The 4,665-nt window shown below is 35.7% G+C and overlaps 3 non-coding genes across 3 annotated transcripts in view; all 3 read left to right on the top strand.

The window, feature by feature from the left end:
* The first annotated feature begins 1,412 nt into the window (after nt 1-1,412).
* Nucleotides 1,413-3,471, top strand: LOC129788234 (small subunit ribosomal RNA). The gene has a single exon (XR_008750346.1). It is a non-coding gene; the product is annotated as a small subunit ribosomal RNA (ribosomal RNA).
* Nucleotides 3,472-3,927: 456 nt separating this feature from the next.
* Nucleotides 3,928-4,094, top strand: LOC129788214 (5.8S ribosomal RNA). The gene has a single exon (XR_008750327.1). It is a non-coding gene; the product is annotated as a 5.8S ribosomal RNA (ribosomal RNA).
* A 273-nt stretch (nt 4,095-4,367) lies between these two features.
* The window catches only part of LOC129788241 (large subunit ribosomal RNA), a 3,897-nt gene continuing 3,599 nt past the window's right edge, over nt 4,368-4,665 (top strand). Inside the window, exon 1 of the ribosomal RNA XR_008750353.1 lies at nt 4,368-4,665. This exon is cut by the window's right edge and continues 3,599 nt beyond it. This is a non-coding gene — a ribosomal RNA (large subunit ribosomal RNA).

Here is a 4,665-nt window from a genome sequence, read left to right as displayed (position 1 = left end):
AAAGTCAAAACGTCTTTTTAGACCTCTTTAAATCATAATATGTGAGGGAATATGAAAGAAGTTGCTGAACTCAAAAACTATTTTTTTTTGAGAAATTAAGTAAGCAAAAATAATTATATTTGAATTATTACTAATATAAAAGCATTTTAATCAACTTTTTGATTGACTTTTCCATAAACATAGATTAAAATAAAATAATTAAATAAAACATAAAATAAAAAAAAGTTACAGTGAATCAATAAAGACCGACGTGAGTGTTTTTGACGTGTATCTATATGCAATGCAGAGCATGATTCTTCCATGCAATCCTTTCTGTTACAATAACTCAATAAGGGATTAAATATTTAAGTATAGATCAATCCAAATGTAAATAACCTACAAGACCGAAGGCGGGAAACTATGTTCAGGACGAAGGATTTTTCAGTTTTTTACTATTTTTCTCTCGCTGTCGAATGTTTCACAGTGCGTTTGTATAATTTGGAGCGATGTTTTTGCTACAGTCTTGCGTGATTTTTCACTGTGTGAAACATACAGATTTCATAGTAAATCCCCTGGAAATGTAGTTCTTGAATAGGATGTAATTTAGAGAAATAGCTAAAATGATATCAGAAATTTGATTTTTCTAAAAAAATCTTTTTGAACTAGAGAAAATGTATGAATTAACCAATCAAATAATGTTATTCATAAAGGATCTAAAAAAATTCTGTAAAATTGCAAATTTTGCATAGCTGTATAAGTGACAAAAGATCTATGTTGACCAGATATGTTAAAATTTAATAAAAATTTTTATTTAAACTTGTTCAATGACCGCGTGAATTTAAGAACTTTGTTGAAACATTAAATATCCACAAAAGGAGTAGGATTTTAATTAAAGGCTCCAAAACTGATCAGAGCTTGAAGTATTGAATGAGACAAATGTCAAACTGGTGTATAAAAATATGTACACTTTTTTAGTCAAAAATACGATCGTTTGAAATTAATTTTTGTCAGTTTCAGATCAAAGTGTCAGATTTTAATTGAATTTGGTATTCTAGGAAATTTTGTTCATACTTAATTAGCCATTTCCATTTCAGTTTAGAGAAATGGTATAGAAACAAGATATAGGAACTCATTGAATGTGAGTTTCTGAGTCTTGCTACACGAATAAAGTTGTCTATGTATTGAGTTTCAATTTATTATAAAGATTGAAATGTTAGTGAATTTTTTTGATATGTGTTAGTAGGGAACTTGTGTAATTGGTGGTGTATTTTTTTAATGTGTTATACGTACACACTAGTCGTCTTACATTACGAACATCGTAATGTACGTTAAGTAAGGTGTGTCGTGTAAATTGATGATAATGATGCTCCTCATGTCATTTGATGTGTCGAGTATATGTTATTGATGGCATATTGAAAAATTGATATGACATTATTCTGGTTGATCCTGCCAGTAGTTATATGCTTGTCTCAAAGATTAAGCCATGCATGTCTATGTACAAACTATCTTATAGTGAAACCGCAAAAGGCTCAGTATAACAGCTATTATTTATTTGATTATTAACCCAGTTACTTGGATAACTGTGGTAATTCCAGAGCTAATACATGCAAACAACATGGATCCCTGCAGCAATGATGTGGGTGAGACGTGTGCTTTTATTAGATTAAAACCAAGATTCACTTCGGTGGATTTTTTTTAGATGAATCTGGATAATTATGGCTGATCGTATGGTCTCGTACCGACGATAGATCATTCAAATGTCTGCCCTATCAACTATTGATGGTAGTATAGAGGACTACCATGGTTTCTACGGGTAACGGGGAATCAGGGTTCGATTCCGGAGAGGGAGCCTGAGAAACGGCTACCACATCTAAGGAAGGCAGCAGGCGCGTAAATTACCCAATCCCGGCACGGGGAGGTAGTGACGAAAAATAACAATACAGGACTCACATCCGAGGCCCTGTAATTGGAATGAGTACACTTTAAATCCTTTAACAAGTAACAATTGGAGGGCAAGTCTGGTGCCAGCAGCCGCGGTAATTCCAGCTCCAATAGCGTATATTAAAGTTGTTGCGGTTAAAACGTTCGTAGTTGAATTTGTGTCCCACACGAGCAGTATACCCAAGTACGGGTTTGTACTGCTTGTTGTATGTGCATCAGTAAAATGGCGTGCATGCAACCTTTGGTGTGATGGATGTTTTATCGGTGAGGGAAACGACCTTTGCTTCTAAGCTTTGGCACGACCCTTATGTTAAAAACCCCATTTTAGTGTTCTTTACCGAATGCTATTGTGGGCCGATACAATTACTTTGAACAAATTAGAGTGCTTAAAGCAGGCTAAATGTAATGAAAATTATAACGCCTGAATATATTTTGCATGGAATAATGGAATAGGACCTCTGTTCTATTTGATTGGTTTCTAGATCAAGAGGTAATGATTAATAGAAGCAGTTGGGGGCATTAGTATTACGAGGCGAGAGGTGAAATTCGTAGACCCTCGTAAGACTAACTTAAGCGAAAGCATTTGCCAAGGATGTTTTCATTAATCAAGAACGAAAGTTAGAGGATCGAAGGCGATCAGATACCGCCCTAGTTCTAACCATAAACGATGCCAGCTAGCAATTGGATGTGGCTACTTAGCTTCAGGCTCATTCAGTCGCTTTCCGGGAAACCAAAGCTTTTGGGCTCCGGGGGAAGTATGGTTGCAAAGCTGAAACTTAAAGGAATTGACGGAAGGGCACCACCAGGAGTGGAGCCTGCGGCTTAATTTGACTCAACACGGGAAAACTTACCAGGTCCGAACATAAATGAGTAAGACAGATTGATAGCTCTTTCTCGAATCTATGGGTGGTGGTGCATGGCCGTTCTTAGTTCGTGGAGTGATTTGTCTGGTTAATTCCGATAACGAACGAGACTCAAACTTTTTTAAATAGATGCCTGCAGGATTATGACGCTGAAGCCGTATGTGCGTGGGTGCTTTGGCTTGCTTGCAATAGCAAGTCGTTGTACTTTCTGCGTATGCGGTGGAGTTGTACCTGTTGGGTTTGTCTTGAAAGGACACTTTGCTTCTTAAAAGGACAAAATGCGTCTAGCATTATGAGATTGAGCAATAACAGGTCTGTGATGCCCTTAGATGTCCTGGGCAGCACGCGCGCTACAATGAAAGTATCAATGTGTTTTATCCTTGACCGAGAGGTATGGGTAAACATTGAACCACTTTCTTGGTTGGGATTGTGGACTGTAACTGTCCACATGAACCCGGAATTCCCAGTAAGTGTGAGTCATAAGCTTGCATTGATTACGTCCCTGCCCTTTGTACACACCGCCCGTCGCTACTACTGATGAATTGTTTAGTGAGGTCTCTGGACGTGTACGCCGAAATACTCTTGTAGTAATTTGGTATGTTACACAGAAGTTGACCGAACTTGATTATTTAGAGGAAGTAAAAGTCGTAACAAGGTTTCCGTAGGTGAACCTGCGGAAGGATCATTGATAAATTATATATTTATCTACATTTTGAGTGTTTTTTTTTGCAATAAATTACATTTTGTTGAAAAAAAGTCCGGTTTATATACACAAAAAAATACATATTGAAGCCGGGATAAAAATGAATGATATTCTTTCATTCCTTAAATCTGTTAATATTCAGATGCCAATCCAATATAAATGAAAATTCACAAAGAATTTTCATTTGGATGACCGTGAAAATATTTAATTTTTTTGTGTATATAACATGTGTGTAGTTTAAAATCTGCATGAGCTTTAAGAAGCTTAGGTATTTCTTTATTCTACATGGCATGTAAAATACCCCAAAAAATAAACATTATTGATAAATGTATGAATGTACGTTTATCAGCCATATTATTTTATTTTATCATTTTGTCTTTTACTTCTCTTTTTTGCTTAAATGTGCAAAAAGGGAAATAAAAAGAAATTAAACTAATAATCAACCCTATACGGGGGATCACTTGGCTCGTGGGTCGATGAAGAACGCAGCTAACTGTGTGAAATCGTGTGAACTGCAGGACACATGAACATCGACATTTTGAACGCATATTGCGGTTCATGCAAAAGTTTTCTCGGAAACTGCATGGACCACGAATGGTTGAGTGTCGTAAAAATAAACAATTCAAATTGCTTTTTCTTAACTGAAAAAACATTGGGGCTATGCCTCTGTTTTTGATTCATGCTCTTAATAAAATGTTTGAAAAAAAAAATACATTTTGAATGTACCCGAATTGAAAAGTAATTCAATACAAGAAGGTATATATCAAAGTCATTGAATAAAATAATAATCATGTACTATATATACGAAAAATAAAACTTGTATTGCAATTACAAAGGGGCTATTCAATATAAAAATGTAAAAACAAAAATAAAATAAAATGCGATCTCAACTCATACGTGACTACCCCCTGAATTTAAGCATATTAATAAGGGGAGGAAAAGAAACTAACTAGGATTCCCTTAGTAGCGGCGAGCGAAACGGGAAAAGCCCAGCACTTAGCCCATTAATTTTAACTAATTAACTGGGGATGCAGTGTATGGAGAGTTCATTAGCTTATTGCAATAGATATGTAAATTCAAGTCCATCTTGAATGGGGCTACTTAACCCATAGAGGGTGCCAGGCCCGTATAAATTACTATCTGCAATTTGCGAACTTCTCTTAAGAGTCGTGTTGCTTG

Source organism: Lutzomyia longipalpis, chromosome 1 (genome assembly GCF_024334085.1).
Source record: "Lutzomyia longipalpis isolate SR_M1_2022 chromosome 1, ASM2433408v1".
Lineage (NCBI taxonomy): Eukaryota > Metazoa > Arthropoda > Insecta > Diptera > Psychodidae > Lutzomyia > Lutzomyia longipalpis.
Note: the sequence above shows the minus strand (reverse complement) of the source record. Positions and strands in the feature narration are given on the sequence as shown.